Source organism: Alexandromys fortis, unplaced genomic scaffold, assembly GCF_014885135.2.
Source record: "Alexandromys fortis isolate MF-2015 unplaced genomic scaffold, M_Fortis_MF-2015_v1.1 scaffold_188, whole genome shotgun sequence".
Lineage (NCBI taxonomy): Eukaryota > Metazoa > Chordata > Mammalia > Rodentia > Cricetidae > Alexandromys > Alexandromys fortis.
Window position 1 is genome coordinate 2,096,313 of NW_026068159.1, and position 17,671 is coordinate 2,113,983.

Below are 17,671 nucleotides of genomic sequence, written 5' to 3' on the forward strand. Positions count from 1 at the left end.
ATAGGATGCTAGGTAGAAGCCAGTTTGGCAGACGCCATGGCTTGCCTCTCAGAACAGACGCCGGTTAGACTCATCCAGGTAAGCAACAATCAAGTGACAATACAGATTTAGAAATGGGTTAAATCAATATGTAAGAGCTAGCCAATAAGAGGTTAGAACTAATGGGCCAGGCAGTGTTTAAATGAATACAGTTTCTGTGTTATTATTTCCAGGGCTAAGCTAACCATGTGGGAGCCGGGCAGGACAAAAAGCAGGCCTGCTCACCTCATCGCTACATATGTATGTGTGTATTATATATATATATATATACATATATACATATGTTTACACATATATCTATATGTAAGTATGTATGCAGATAAATAGTCTGTGACACATGACATGACAGTTAATATTAGTTACTTAGGACTGTAATAAAAAAACTTGTACTGTCTTTGGCTGCCAACATATATGGATTATATGAAAAATTGCTGTCACCCAAAACACTAAAACTTTTGAACTTTTTGTTATTCAATAAATTATGATAATGTGGAAAGACAAAAAAAGTGTTCATTTATGTCTTTGGCATTTATAAATTAAGTTAGATTTTAATTTTGAAATAAAATTTAGATCCCCTTCACGCAGTTAATAAAGATAATTGCAGTTGTTTGACTGTTCCATTAGCAGATTTACATAGAGTAATGATAATGATAAAAAAAATGTAAAACTTTCCAAATAGTAAAATACTCACATTTAAATTGAATCAATTCTGAAATGTCAAAAGCTGTATTGACTGCTTAATATGTTTAAGGGCCACATACAATGTCAACTACATAAAAGCATTTATTTTTACTTTGTTTGTAAATATACCTACCTTTAACTCTTTAAACTTTCCCATAAAATTTAGACATTATTCAGGCATGTATGTCTGTGTATAGACATACAAGATAGCAAACAATTTAATCGTCTAAAATAGTCATTTATTTGAACAGTGTTGTTATCCAACTCTTCTTTTTGTTTAAATTAAGTCATAAAGTTCTGTTCAGAAGACTTCAATGCAAGCAGAATAGAAAACAAACAAAAATTTTAACTCTATGAAGTTTCAGTTCTTTATTTAAAAAATACACTTTGTGCCTTAACTAATCAAAAGTTTAAAAGGTATTCAGAAAACAAGTATAAACATTTATTTACAAAGAACACAAGTCTGGACTTTCTGATAATTACTGGGATCAGATAAAAACTTAAGACTTTGCTATTGTAAATGTATGAGTTTTCATTTGTTGAATTAGTACAATTAATGTCAGCCTGACAAAATTCTTTAAATCATTAATTAATTCATATAAACTTTTTTAGGATTTTCCTCCAAAAGTCTGTGATTCACTCAATTTTGAATTTTGTAATCTTACTGTGGGTTCTATCTTGACTTTTTCCCACTTAACATAGTTTAGTCCTTTTCCTTAAGGAGAACTATCTTATTTATTTATAAAATGGCACTTTCCTCTTTATCCTATCTTACCAAAACATATTCCATTTCTGTAGTTTTCTTATATCTTTCTTTTCTATTTACTATTTAGTTTTAACATGTTTAAATTTATATTTTAAAATAAAACTTAAAATTTTTCTGAATTTGTACAAAATATTCTCATTTAATAAAAATCTTTCATACTTTTTTAAAAGATTTCTCACAAAAGCCTGATTTATATTTTTATTCTTCACACATAGAATTACACAAGTTAATGAGAATTGTAAACTTTAGTAATATTATATTTTAATGACAACACATGAAGAAAGCAACTTTGCAAATTCCCAACTATTTATTTACTCATTAACTGGTCAATAATGATACATTTTACATTAATTCTTTAACATTTATAATTATCATAATCTATAAACAGTATTATTAAAGTTATGATGAAATGGAGAAAATGACTGTTAATGAATTAAATAGGTTGAATGAGACCATGCAATTGATTATTAAGTAGCTTGGTCAATATTTGGAAATTGTACATTATACAGTTGCAGGGTACTGTGCAGCTGTTGTCGTAGATGGTAGGATGCTTTGAGGAAAACCTTAAAAAGGAACAGATAGAAGTGGTAAATTATGTCTCTGAACCCTCAAATCCATCTTCAAACAAATATGTATGTTTATTCCTTTTATTTATCATGGAGTTATTCAAAACATTTTATTTGAGCAACGAACAAACAGGTGTTTAAAACCACTTTTATAGTATGGAGAACATTATAAGGAGTCAGAGTTTTGGGTTTCAGTTTTGTATTCTCCACTTACTAGCTATAATTCTGTCTCTTTTCTTTAGAGGATTAGTAGGAGCATCAAATGAGATGATAAGCATAATAAATACCTTTTGATATTTCTCTGGCTGACTCTATATGTGAGCAGAATAGGTGGCCTCTAGGTAATAGGTTGATGATCTTGGCGATGGGAAGATGGCTTACTGCTTCTAGTAAGTCTCCTCAACACCATGTAAAATGCCAAGAGGGTGTGAAAGGTCTTCTAGCTTTGGAAGGTGAGTACTGGGGAACCCTAAAGTAAGGTAGCTAGCTAGGGTAGGTATATCAACAAGATATGGGTTTGACTGAGAGACCCTGACTCAATGAATAGTGTAGAAGAGAGATATAGGATGATTCCTGGCACCCCAGTTTTACACATATATGCTCACACATGCACCTGTGAACACAGATGTGCTTACCCCACCTACCCACCCCTCCCCCACACTTCTATTAACCATAATAGCATAAAATAAAAGATTTTTTCCTATTAGCCTGCTTTCTGAAATTTCTATAACAAAAATTTGCACTGTTACCCTTTTGGACAAAGGGAATGATTAAAATACACTGGCAAAAGATCCTAAGGGGTATATTAAACCAGAACTACCAACTAATGTACTTATATGAAATGATTTATTATATTAGCAATTTGTGATCCACATAAAGGAATACGGTCCATGTTGGTGAATATAAATAAAAGATTTGAGACAGAAGAAGAATTTTTTTGATCACTTTTTTGTACTGATTCAGATTCCAGAGTATTTCATTTTTCATGTATTTAATATTTATAAGCAAACAGAAATGTTGAAATTTAAAAGTCTTGATCCATAAGTGTTGTAGGAACTCATTTTGCCAATAGCTTTGGGGTACTAACCCTAAGGTATGGCATTTTGTCTGCAGATGTGACCACATATTAGAAGAGAGAGGAAGGTCGCAGTCTCACTTGGATGGTGAAGACCAGGTCAGGTGGTGTGAAGCGGCATCTGGACAGTTCACAGCTTCCTTTGGCAAAAGAGAAGGACTCTGAAACGGGTTACACATTGTGTTGTACCCATGAGTCCATTCCCCCATTGCACCCCTTAATAAATATATATATATGTATAAATTTTATTATATTTGAAAATATAATAATTTGATATAAGTATTTTTGGGTCAGGAAATTTTATTTGAACATTATAAAGCAATTATGTTTTAGATGTTAGTTAAAAGTCATATACAGGAGTAACAAAATTAAATGTTTCTAAATTACAAATTTAACTCAAGGAGCGGTTTCATAAGAGAAGACAACCCCTCCCAAAAGAAGTGTGACATACACATTTTGAAGAAACCCCAATGTTTCTTGCAATGGTAAGCAATATGTAAAAAACCATCCAAACCTACACATTTCTATACCAATCATCATCCCCAAAGTCCTCCAATCAATCTGTACATCCAAATGCATCCAGAAACCTACACCTACAAGGCGTTATTACTGTTATATACACTTATTGACCCACCCTTATTTTTTTAAATAATTTCTTATGTAAAGCCTTCATTGAAACACCCCCTAAAAGATGTAAAACTAACTTGGGTGGAGGGAGAAAAAGATAATCACTTTAGACATTCAGTTAAAATGTAATTTATCTAAATCTTCACATGTTTAATAAAACAAATATCTTCTTCATTTAATACTTTGCTTATTAACTGTACAGTAAAATGCATTATAGAGAGTACACCTCTATTTTCTTCCTGTATTTTCTTTGAATGGAATTAAGATATAACTGGTTAATTTTAAGATAAATAAATGAGGTTGATCCAACTAAGATTAAGGTGACAGAAGATATGTCCCATGCAGAATTTAATAGTTTTTAATTTTGCTTTTAAAAAAAAAGATGCAGTTGAATGGAGGAACGACCAAAAACAGGTCAAAAAGAACCCATGTTCAATATATAAAAATGTCCCACAGTAGATCAACAATGGCAGTAGAAATAAGAGAAAAATAATCTTTCTGGAACATCATTTTTCAATAGCATAGAAACGTCAAGTGCCAGGAAGATTTCTACTCATGGAATCTTAGCATCCAATTTTCCCTCTAGTTCCTTTGTTGAAACAAATGCCTTTCTTTGAAAAATCTATACTAATGTGAAAATTGACTAGACACCTGGGACAACCTGGAACTTAGGATCAGTTTCTCTTTCATGAGGATGGAACTTGCTTGAGAATTCCTATCCTATATTCACATACCATTCCTAGTGAATAGTGAATATGAATCTGGCAAAAATAGGTCATATATCAGCCATACAAAAGACACTGGTTGGTATCCCTAATGTAATGATTAAGGAAAAGAAGGAAGAAAAACTGAATTTGGAGTAATTTGGAAAACTCTGTCAGCTCCTAAAATAAAAAATGCAACACCTAAGGATATCTGATAATGTTAAAAAAATAAGATTTTGAAAATTTAGCAGATCAATAAATATTGATCAACTAAATATGAGAAATTATTGTCAATGCATAAATTTCTGAATTGCAATTTGAATAATGATTTGCGTTTTGGGTATTAATATAATACTAAACTAAAAACACAGATGTAATTTTTTACATAAATATTCAAATACATTTTATAACATTAAACATATGATATTTAATGCTGTTTGTGCCCCCTACAGATTGAAGGAGAAAGAATATGAAAACACTGCTGCTTAATAAATAATTACAAAGTAATCCACTGGTAGTAAAGAAAAGGCAAGAAAGGTTAAATAAATAAAAATTTCTGTTCAATCTTTTTCACATTAACTTTCTGTACCTAGAGAACACAATTTGTGGGTGTTAGATTTGATTTTCTGATCTGGGCATTAAATATTTACTTCTAATTATAGCCTTATGTGAGACACAAACAAAAACTAATTTACATTATTAATGATGCAAGAAATGTGTAGTTTAGTCTCAAGATTGGTAATAAAAGAAAAAAAAACATGGCACAGATTTACTTTACCCCGTTTTTCCTTTTAAAATCAATTTAAAATGATAAAAATTATTAACTATTTAGGAATTACATGTTTCTGCCAACTAGAAAATAAAGAGGGCATATTGTCTGAGATAGATCTGGAACTACAAAGGTTCCATTTTCAGTCCTAGTGTCTCAAGGGGGAAATCAAAGGGTTCTTTTCTTTCAACAGTTTGGGTGAGATGATATTTTGAGATGTTGACAGCTGCCAAAGTGCAAAAACCATAAAGGAACTCCCTCCCGCCAGCGAAATTTCTGTTTTTTATCTACCAAAATGTGTCTGCTTTTTTTTTTTGCCTTTTATTTTTTTTCATGACTTTTTTTTCTTAAAAGAGATGACTTTCTAAGAATGTTTGCAATTCTTCTAGCCATAAAAGAATAAACGAGTATTTCCAGTAACATTTACCAGGCATGCTTTCCTTGAATGTCTTTTTTGCATGTAATTATAGCTGAATGACTATGGGTAGCCCAATACTAACCAGCTTGAAAGTCTAATTTTCATGCAAATGAAAGAAAGATCACAGAATAAATAACTCACTATGTTAATCTAGTGGGATGAGATTTTTCTATAAGTAGTTCTACTGTGTTATTTAATGACACATTGCACTATCCAAAGTATTTACACTCTGATTGTAGACCCTAGAAGACACTATGCCTTGATACAAAGTTAAGAAGAGGATCTAAATATTGGTTCTTACTGATGTTTGAAGGTTTTAAGTATTACAATACTTTATGTAATAGAATATTAAAACACAATAAATAGTAATCTTTTTTGGTGATTATTCATCTATTTAGAATCAGCTTAGTAAGTTTGGGATTGTTGAAATTCAGGAAAAATAAATATAGTAAGAATTTGGTGCATATTCCAGCATAATTTATTAGATGTTTTAAAGTTGACATGAGTTCTCAAGCCTCTGGAAAGCAACTGTATTTTGTAGTCCCAATTATTTCAAAATGTATTTCAGGCATACATGTTTTGCTGTTTTTGTTACTTTTAATTTTGAAATAATCTAAGACACAGAAATTGGACTAAAATCTAACATCATCTATGATAACATTAGAACAATAAATCAAGATGTGAACATTTATAGACTAATCTACAGACCTTATTCAAGTTTTCTAACTGCCTCTTCAATTTTTGTATGGATTCTAGTATCAAATCTTGTATTATAAATCATCATGACTCTTTACTTTCCTTTTGTCTTGGTTGATCTCCCAGTATTTCATTTCTTTCATGGCCTCAACAAATTTAAGGAAGAGATGCTAGTGATGGAATTCAGTTTGTGCATCTGTTATTGTTATGTCTAGTTATAGGTCTAGTTAATCTTTAACATTTGATTGATATAGTATCTGTTAAGTTTGTGGGGTGTAAATATTTTTTATTTTTTATCTTGTTTATGTATCCATTCTTTAAAAAAAAACACTGTTTCACAGCAGGCTTCCTAGTATTGTGGTTATTACAATCTTCCCATCCTCTCTTTCATAAAGTTCCCCAAATCATAGATTGAAGAGCTGCAATGCAGATGCATCCATTTAGGTATAGATTTCTATGATCTATTGGTATCTATATTGCGTTTGGTTGTGGTTTTCTGTAATTGTCTCCATTTGCTATAAAGAAACACATCTTGAATGAGAAGTGGTAGTTACACTTACTTGTAAGTAATAAGGATAAGATTTAGAATGTAGTAATTAATTATGCTGGTCTAGCAAACAGAGGCTGTAGATTCTTTTTCTATGAGCCATGGCCTCAATAGCCAGGAGAAGTTAGATGGGTTTCCAGTACCAGGCATGATTTCTGTCCTGTTGAGTGAATCCTAGAAATGGCTGCAGAAACAAGACAAGAAAAATGTCAATATCAGTGGACATGTTGACGTGAAAAGGGGAAAATTTTGTGGGGTCCTATCCCTAGACAAAACACTGCAGGTCACTAATGACAGTTGGTAGAATGAGATTTAGAAATAAACTCTGTTATTAAAATCATATACACACAAACATCAAAAGTCTCACAGGTTGTCTATATATATATATATATATATATATATATATATATATAATTGTACATACATACATGCATATGTAAGAGCAGTAATAGGAGGAAAAAAAGCAAAGAAATTAAGAATGGGGGAACATGGGATGGGATCAAAACAGGATAGCTAGAAGGGCAAGAGGGAGGAAAGAAGGGAGAGAAATAATATGATTCAATTTCAATAAAAACATTTTTAAAAAGAAGAAACACAAATATTCTATTTTTCTTCTGTGATTGTTAATCATCTTTTAGGATACATTGAAGCCACAAAAGCATTTATTTCTCATAATAGAGCTGCTACTAATTTTTATCATATATTAATGATATTTGAATTAAGAATTAATCAGTTAAGAATTGTGCCATTTAGCAATGATGATATCTCTTTGAATCATCCATTCATTACACACTGTTTCTAACAATACTGAAAATATACTTCTCATTTTCCATTTTCTTACCTATTAAGCTGTTCATTCAGATAGCATATACACATTACTTTATTGTATGAATTATAATGTATATTATTAACATTTTTCCATTTTTTCTTTTTAGATTGAGGACAAATTTTAATAGGACACACAAGACGGATCTCAGTATTATTTACCATTTTTTTTAAAAAACAAGAGTCTTATTGAACAACATTAAAATGTAGGCAAATTCATTTGTGTTTAGGAGTTACAAATGAGAAGGGATGTTTTTAATTATGAGCCACAAAGCCAGGAATCCCTTTGTATCTTATTGATAATACACTTGCAATAAGCTATTCTTATTCATTTATCTTAACAGAGAAAGCATTAATAGAATGGTGATGGGTATATTTTGAGTTCCTGCTCAAAAATTATGTGATACAATATAGATCTGGATATTAAATTGTTTTATATACCAGTTAAATCAATTTAAAAGAATGCAATTTAAACAAGTTTGATATTGTTTTGTAACAATATAATGTTGCTTGCAAATTTGTGTTTATTTCACAATAAAAATACGGTTATTTGAATTCATAATTTGTCAACTTAAAGAAAAGTACCATCCTATTAAGCTACAAAACCCTTTCTTTACTACTAAATTAAGAATAACACTTTAAATGTATGGCTAAAAATAAAAACTGATATTTTACTTTTGTTAAAATCCCATATACTAGCAATTAATTCTTCTTTGCTTACCAGAAAGTGCATATACACTCAATTTATAGATTATTTTTATGGATTTAAATGACAAGATAAATTACAATATCAATTTTTAATTAAACAACATTCTGCAATATTTCCCCATATGGTTGTTAATTTAGTGTATTATTTTCTGCTGTCAGTTAATTTCTGAAAATTTTCATGAAAACTAAAATATTTAATTAAATGCTACTTTTTGTACAATGTTGACTTTGCTAGAATATAGGTACAGAATCATTAATAAGCTTTCTTGACATAAGACTAAATTTGCTATTGAAACAAAGGTGTTGCTCATGTACAATCAAATTTTCATTTATATTTTGTAGGAAATTTGAACTCATACCCATGTCTGCTCATGAAATGGATTTGGAATTATTTCAAAGGCTATGTGCCCCACCCTGGATTTCTAATGGCATTTAAATTGTTTCAATTCTCAATGCTTTCAAGAACTTTAATTTAGCATAGAAAACACTGTTTCCACTAGCTGTTTTCATTTTTACATGCTGAGTACCAGATTTACAGAAACAGATCATGTACATTTGTCAGGGTTTAGCCCAGTGTTAGATTAGATTTTAATTTGCCCTTCATCTAAATTGATACTAATTCATGGACACACTGGCTAAGCAGAAATATTTTGACCTCCAAGAGTTTGCAGTATAAAAAATAATAGATAAGCCATATGCAAAGTTTATAAAATTTGTTGCCTATATCCAAATGCAGATGTCAAATTGTAAGTAGCCCACCACACATTTTCTGTATTGAAAACAGCATCTGGACCCCAGGAAAGAGAAGAAGAAAGTGATTTGCATCTGGCTCAGGCAATTCAATATGAATGACTAGTACATGCAAGAGTAGTGGCAAGCTGTATATTGTCAGCAATGAGGAAAACAAGAAATGAGCATGTGTAGTCCATTTTACATACTTTATACTCTCCTCTTTCCTTGTGAGCCAACATTCTTGTGGGCTAAGGAAGCTTCCCATTTTCCAATTATGGTGCCTAAGACATGGGTTTATTTCAAAAATTTCTTTATATTTTCTTGTGTTAAATGAGAAATAGATCTGTACTTCATAGATATCCTGAGGAAATCTTTTGAGAGGGTAAGGAAGAACATTGTAAAGACTGACATGACAGAATTTTTGACAGCTGTTCAGCAGGTGTATCAAGGAAGTCTGAATTATGAGATCTGTGGCTAGCAATCCTTCATCCTTTGACATCATTCTGCTTCCTGGAAACTCTGAAGGCTTCTTAGTATATAAATAGGGAAACAAGAGTAATCATTTTTAGAACAGATGAAAAATATTTGAAAGAGCTCAAAATCGTATTTATGCTTTGAAATAAATTCCAATCCATTTTTTTTTTGTCCTGGGTTTTCCTAGGCTATTCTGATCCAAATGTCCAAGCCCTCCTGGAACTTATTACTACTTTTACCCCTTATTGTGATGAAGACAATCACATTACCTTAAAGCAAATTGTTTTTTCTAGATTTCTATGTTTGTATTATTTAAAATGTTACATCTTTACATGTCTATCTCACCACAGTAGACTCCTTGAGATAATGTTTCTCATGCATATGAGTACCTCTTCTAAGAGTTACTGAATAATCTTTGTATCTAGAAACTATTTTGACTGATTGAGGAAAATAAGAAATTAAATATGGAAAGTACCAAAAAGAAAAAAACGTTTTGGATATTCTAATGGCACTGAGTTAGTAAAATACACTAACGTACATAGCATAAAGGTATGGCCTTTAGGGTATCTACTTGATTACTTTCTTAAATATGTTTTCATTTTTAGTTACCAGTGTTAATTATTACCACATTCAATTTTAATTTAAAATTTAGTTTCCTCTTGCAGTGACCCTGAAGCAAGTCAAGCAATCCGCTAATTGATTCTAAACTCTATTTTAATTATCCTCGTCTTCTTTTCTTCAAATCACAGCAACATGTTAAATATTCTGCCATATGAGTGAACTTTCTTCTACATCCATTATTTTAGGTATTTAAAAATTGGTCCAGATACCTTTCCTTTGTTAGATAAAATTCTCAAACAAAAAGTCTGTGTATTTTTTTTTTTTAAATATCACCTTTCCACAGTTATCTTCACTTTGGGGGCAAAGAATATTAATGTCAAAATACAATTCAATAAACTTTAATATTCACCACTAAAGAAGAAGCAATATCTATGGCATCTTAAAATTTGTTTTATAATTGCATTTATAATTTTATATGTAAAGTTTTTTGATAATTGTCTGATGAACTGGTTACTCTTAATCCATTTTAAGATGAAAATCTGAGCACAGGACAAGAGCGTGATATATTCGTATAACTAGGATTCAGATTTGTCTTCTTAATTAAAGACTCAAAAACCTTAAATACTTAAGTCACACAAAAATGAATCACACAAAGTTGATTGTCATTTGACCTTACTAATGAATCATAGGGTTGACAGAATCAAAGATATTATGTTCAGCAGGGCAAAAACAGGAAACCAGACAAAACAATACAGGGATAAATGTTGTTTGAAAGATTGATAGAAAATGTGGTCTCAAAAGTAGGAGCTAAGTTAATCTAGTCTAAATGCCAGAAACTTGCCAATATAATGAAATAGAACTTGAGGAAAATGAAAATACTTACCTCAGACCTGAACTGATGCTTATTAATTTAGTACTTTGAAAATTCATGGACTTGACCTTGACACATATATATCACTCTATGTTACCAATTATTAGTCATTATTATTAATTAAATGTTGTTAATTATACTTACATAACAAATATATGGGGCTCAGTTTGCCATAAAAATCTGAAATCTTGTCAGATAATAAGCTTTAAAAAGATTATGTCAGAAGATCGTAGGATCTGAGACTCTTAACGTTCAGAGGCCAAAGTTAAACACATTCAAATGTTAGGACATTTTATTAAATCAGCAAATAAAAGATTCATACATAGAAAATGAATACAGGGTCCAGTTAACAAAATTTAGGAACAATTGGCACCAAATAAAAAGGTTTGCTCCATGACAATTCTTTATAGGTCTATCTTATATTGATCCAAGATTGCTCTAAGGCACTGGGACAGGGGACAGAGGACAGGGGACAGAAGGTGATTTAATGTGTTAAATGAGTCCTAGTTTCACAAGTACAGAAGTCCCAAGGCTAGACATTAACAAAACAGTACTATTTTAAACTTTTCAAGTACACCTAATCTCTGTGTTCTACCACAGTCCAAATTAATAAGCTCAATCTGAGTTGAAGGAATACATGGTTAGTGAAAATTACAAAACAAATGTCATGACAGCTCTTATAACGTTCTGTACGAATAGAAGAAGGGCACCTTCAGCTGTTACTCTTAATGCTTGTCAAATATACAATATGTTGAGAAGTCAGGATGCAGTATCAAAAGACAGCTCAAGCTAGACCCAGAATAGACAACTACAAGATTGGATAGAAGAATCATGGCTTATCAGTACAAAGAGAGACTGGAAGATCTGAACCCATACATGAGAGGCATTCTGTGAGCACAAATTTTCTTAAATTGGAGTTTTTTTTAAATGGTACTGAAGACTAAAAGTACGCAGGAAATGTAGTTACAGGCTAGTGAAAATTTGATTAAACAAAAATTAGTATGAAGTGTCAGTTTTACTCTTGAGAAGCTAGGTATAGCAGATGATATTAAAAAAAATAAAGATCTTGTATTTGACAGATTAAGTGATTTTTCTTCAAAGAGAAATTGGAGTTAGCATAACTCTCTGAAGATGAAATAAGTACCTTCTTTTTTATTTAAGGAGAAAAGCAAGCTGATTTATAAATAAAATGGAGAGAAGATCAAGAGTCCAGAGTTTTAATTTCATCTTTTCTATAATGCTGTGATTTTGTATAAGACAGATAACTTCCATTTTCCTGTTATAAGAATAATATTTATGTCCTTACTCCTATTGCAGGAGATTATTTGCAAGTAAAAAATAGTATATGTATAGTTAATCTAAAGAAAATGTAAGCCTGAAGGAAACAAACCAAAAAACATTAGAATTTTTATAATTGTGCAAGTGGTGGTATAGGTATATGAGAAAAGAATCATAATATTGACTCTACTTTTGCACCATTGTCTGCAATAAAAGTGTAAACAACAAAAGTACTGTACAAATTTCCTAATAAATACACACATACATATATACATAGTTGCATATATACATGTATACATACACACATACATAGTAAAAAGGGGGTCAAAATGGAATTACCCTTTAACAGGATAGCTGAAAATGTGTATCCTTAAATTGGACATATATATGCATCCCCTTTTTCCAAGATTCGGTGATTATTGCAGAAGAGGGTACACAAGGAATATGAGAGGCAAATATATTGGATGACTACAAGGTAAAAGAATCTTCTTGGAACCGCAGAACACTTGAACATCTGAATTCACAGTGGCTCTGATGCCATGCAAAAGCCTGGTTCTCACCTAAAGAAGACAGACCAAATCCTGGAAAGTGGAACTGGGCATGAAATCTGATACATACCCCACCCCCAAACTTGGCTGAGGATCTATTGACAAATCCTAACCACTGGGAAAGGATCAGCTTTCTCTACAAGTACAGCTCCTGATAAACTGTCTATGCTCCAGTGGAAGACCACATATTCATAACAGCTTGGGTGGAAAAAGAATGGCCTGTATGGGGGGCGTAAAAGGGATACAAAGTTAGGTGGAAATGGAGGGAATACGTTCTGAAAAGAGTTATGAAGGGAAGGTTAGTATGATAAAAATCACAATGTAGAAAATTCTCAAAGAACTAAATTTTAAAAAGAAAAAAATCTTTAGTGGTCAACGATGCATTCAAATGCAAGAAGTTTCAGGTGAAATAACTCAGGGGGAAATAATCAAGAATTTGGACAGTAACTAATTTTGGCCTTATTGGGTAAGGAAACTTTCCTATCAAAATACTTGACTTGAAGTCAATCCCTTCACTTGCTGTGTAGCAGATTAACTACATCATGAGTCAAAAATTATTGGGAAAAATGAGAATGAGCCATAGGCTTTGGTGACGGTCTGATAACAAGAATAATTTTGCTTTACTATACTCAATTAGAAGAGCTGAATTCATAAACTCACAAGTTCACTGATGAATCTGATATGTGAGAGTCATGTGCAGCTGTAGATATTCATATGAAGTCTTTCAAGAAATATAGGTAGAAAAATTGAATGCTTTTATTATTCAAACCTTTGTATAATACTAAAGTATTATACTTTGAAAATCCTAAAACATTATCATAAAGTAAAACATAAATGTTAAGTAATAAACACTGTATATATTCTCCATATATGGCGATGAGTTTAGCTTAGAACTTTCTCATACTGATGCCAAGCTTCAGAAATGTATAAATGGAAGGCATATAGGAAAGGCTAACCCAGAGTCTACCTTAATGAGGACTACAGAGTGGGGGAAAAAGTTTTTCCAAGGAAACATATAAAAAAGTCTGAAAAACTTGTTTAAGGACAGTGGACAAGTATAGGATGAGACAAATGATATATGTCGACTCTTCCACCATAGGCTCAGGAAATATTATAATAAAAGGAACACAAAAATTTTAAGTGACAGAGGACATGTAGCTGTGGTACTCTGAATAAAAGTGGCCACCATAGGCTCATAGGAAGTGGCACTATTAGGAGGTTTGGTCTTGATGGACAAGGATTAGCCTTGTTGAAGGAAGTGTGTCACTGGTGGTGGGCTCTGATGTTTCTTTTTTTTTTATTTTTCAACTTCACTTTATTGTGTTTTTTTTTCTTTTTTATAAATTATTTTTTAAAAGAAAACAAACTATCTTTTATTTTCATTTTATGTACCAGTCCTTTTCTGATGCTCACATCAAGCTGAGAGTCACATTTTCTTCCTTCTGCCTGCCAATACAAAGAATTTTCAGCTACATCTCCAGTACCAAGTCTGCCTGTGTGCCACAATACTCCCTATGATGATAAATAATAGACTAAATCTCTAAAACTGTAAGCCAACACCAATTAAATGATTTTCTCTATAAGAGTTGCCATGGTTATGGTGTTTCTTCACAGAAATAGAAACCCTGAGACAGAAGTTGATGGCAGGGACTGAGGTATGGCTGAGATAGGCTGGACCATGCTTTTCTTTGGAGTAATATAGAAATGTTGTATATACATATAGGAAATATTTTTATATCTATAAATATAGAAAATATAGAAATGGGACTTTGAGTTAGAAAAGTAGTTGAATGCTTTAAGCAGAGTTAAGGAAATGTGATTCTGAATGGTGTGCTACATTAAGTGTTCATAGAAGCCACTCCAAGGAAATAATCTCAGTGAAGCACAGCCAGGCCAACAGACAATACAAAAGTCAAAAAAGTAAGTATATGTTTGAATAAAAGCAAGAAATCTCTGTTGCAGGCATACTGTGTGTGAGATGGAAGGCAGGAATGGAAGAGGTTAGAAAGCTAAGCAAAGGTCAAACTGTTAAGAGCTATGATATGCTGCCTATATCTAGTTCTAGATGCAAAAGTTTGAGGTTCACAGGGTTTAAGTAGAAAAATGCATTTTTGAACAATGGACTAAATTCTATTTGAAGAAGAGACTGGACAAACACTAGTAAAGAATGAACAATCCTTTAAATTATTTTGGTAGTCATGGAGATAATGTAAAGTTTTAAATATTTAGTAGATTATAGTTTTATTCCCTTTGTTTGGGCTGCTAGAGTAGCTTAAGGCAGGTAACATAAGTAACAGAATTTTCCTTTTAGACTCAGATAACAAGAAGTTTATGATCAATATGCTAATAACATCAATATGTGGTAGGAACACATGTGCTACTCTTAGTTCCCAGTGACAACTTCCAGCTGAACTTTTACTTTAACCAAAACTATTAAGTATCATATTTTTACTATAATGTGACACATGTATGCATTGTACAATAATCTAGCAAAACAGACATCCTACATATTCATTGAACTTTTGTTATAAGATAACTTAAAATCTAATCAACTTTGTTATAGTATTTTCTCATTGCTTTCTGTTACATCCTTCATTAATTTGTTGAAATATTTGAAAGACACAACTGAAGAATTTCTTTAATAAAATATTTAATGTTTTGCATTATAATATGCTATCATTTACCTCTTCCATTTTATCTTTGTAAATTTTCCCATGTATCCTGCTTTCTTGCTTTCTTTAAAGTTCATGGGCTGTTTTTCTTTAATTGTGTTATTGGAAGGGGAGGTAGTGGTAGTGTGTGTGTTTCTATGTGTATGTATTTCTAAATATATAAATTCAATCTGCTCAATTTGTATCCTGATCATTATCTGTATGTACATACTTTGAGGCATGAATAATTGATATTTGATAACCAGTTTGTATATGTATTCCACACCCAGTATTCTGTAGTTGCCTATAGTTCTTTGTCTAAGGTTAAGTCTTTCTGAACTTTTGGTTCATGGTTTGAGAGAGTACAGTCTAGCATGCGAAAGAAAGCATAGGAGTACAAGTGAATCATGACTGGAGCAGCAAAAGAATGAGGCAACTGACTGGTATATGACATTGACCAGTAAACAAAGAACCTGGGATACAGGCCTGACCAGTTCTTAGGGACTTACTTACTCAAGTAGGGTCCCATCTCCCAAGTATTCCACAACATTCCAAAACAATACTACCTGTTAGAGACTGAAAGTTCAAACATGTAAGTCTGTATGAGCTTTTCATACCCAAACTGTAATAATAATAACCACAATCAGTATTCTATGCAAGAAATAACTCAACGAAATTCTTGTTAACTGAAACCTTGTACTTTATGAGTAGTATGCTCCCTTTCGCTATTTATCAACATCTAAAACCTCTCCCACCAGTCAATACCCAGAAAGCCAATGCCATGTTTTATTTTTTCTGTAAATTTAAATTTTTTAGATCATGCATATCTTTGAGATCACACAGTAGTTTTCTTTTTCTACCTTAATTATTTGTTCAGTATAAAATTCTTTAGCCTTATCCATGTTGTTGCAACATGATCTAAATTTGTTTCAGAGTTTCTGATGTATTCTTACCAGATAACACCAATAGATCCACAATAAACACACGAGAATAAGCAATTCTTACTTAGAGAAAAATAACATTAGCAGAATATTTTGGCATCAGTGTCCCTCCTTTAATTTAATACTGGCTTTGTATAAAGGATAGAGGTATTTGGTACTTGTCACTCTGACTTGTTTATTCTGAGATAAAATAAAATGCCTCCACTTCCTATTTAGTGGATCCCAAGTGTTCTTTCACCTGGTTTCTACATCTCACAAAGAAAAAGTAAATGTTTTGGAGGAAGTATAAGTTCTTGAAGATACACCTTGCTGACACATCTTTGTTAAGGCTAGAGAGCCTCTAATTATATCTCTAGCCATTTGTGTACCTTGTTTTCTGTTTCTCTATATGTTTTGGCCATACTTTGTAACAGTGTGTAGTATCTTATTTGTAAACTTATTATATAAATTTTAATATCATAATATTGGTATGCCCCTTAATGCTTATAGATGACAGTATACATTTTAGTAAACAATATTCATCAAAATGCAGTATGGTTGATGCAGCAAGGTGCAGGATGTTCTAGAACGCACTTGATCTGGAATCTATTCCTGGTTCTCTTGCATCCTAAACATCTTTTAAGCATACCCTTACTATGTCTTAAGTCTTCCTATTTGTAAAATGAAGGTGTTAATCCTAATTATCTCGTAGCTTTCTTTCACTTCAGAGTTTATTTCATTTTTATCAAAATAAATGTGAGGCACATTTAATCTCCAAGTGAAAATTATGAATTCAAAAACTTTTAAACTGAACTTGAGTGACTTCTACCAAAATTTTAAGCTGGACTTGCTATCAGATGGAGGAATTTGATGAGGGCATTGTGAGTAAAATGATGCAAACATGATTACCAGGGGCATATTTATCCCCGTTAGAAGAACAAACTGTTTTCAAGCACTTTTGAAGCATGCATTTACATACAAATCCATTTACATACAAATTCCTGATGACAAATAATTCTCAATTCATTACACTAGCTCCCAGAGGCCCTCTACTTGGCAACACTTTGTTAGTCTGGTTTGGGTTGCTGTAGCTCCTTGACTGTAATAAAATTGCCTTTCAAATATTCTATCATTTTTTTAATTAAAATTTTTTTAATTAAAAAAATTATTCAGGCCCCCAATTAGACTGAATTAGCAAGGTTTTGAGTTACCACA

At 31.7% G+C, this 17,671-nt stretch overlaps 1 long non-coding RNA gene across 2 annotated transcripts in view; it reads right to left on the bottom strand.

Moving 5' to 3' along the window:
• Nucleotides 1–1,136: 1,136 nt before the first annotated feature.
• LOC126491751 (uncharacterized) overlaps nt 1,137–17,671 on the bottom strand; it is a 34,177-nt gene continuing 17,642 nt past the window's right edge. The window contains exons 3-5 of one of the 2 annotated variants that reach the window (XR_007589443.1): nt 6,902–7,072; nt 3,140–3,267; nt 1,137–2,049 (exon numbers count right to left, since the gene is read on the bottom strand). This is a non-coding gene — a long non-coding RNA (uncharacterized lncRNA). Of the gene's footprint in view, nt 2,050–3,139; nt 3,289–6,901; nt 7,073–17,671 lie in introns of both variants that reach the window. The other variant, XR_007589444.1, reaches the window with a different exon arrangement.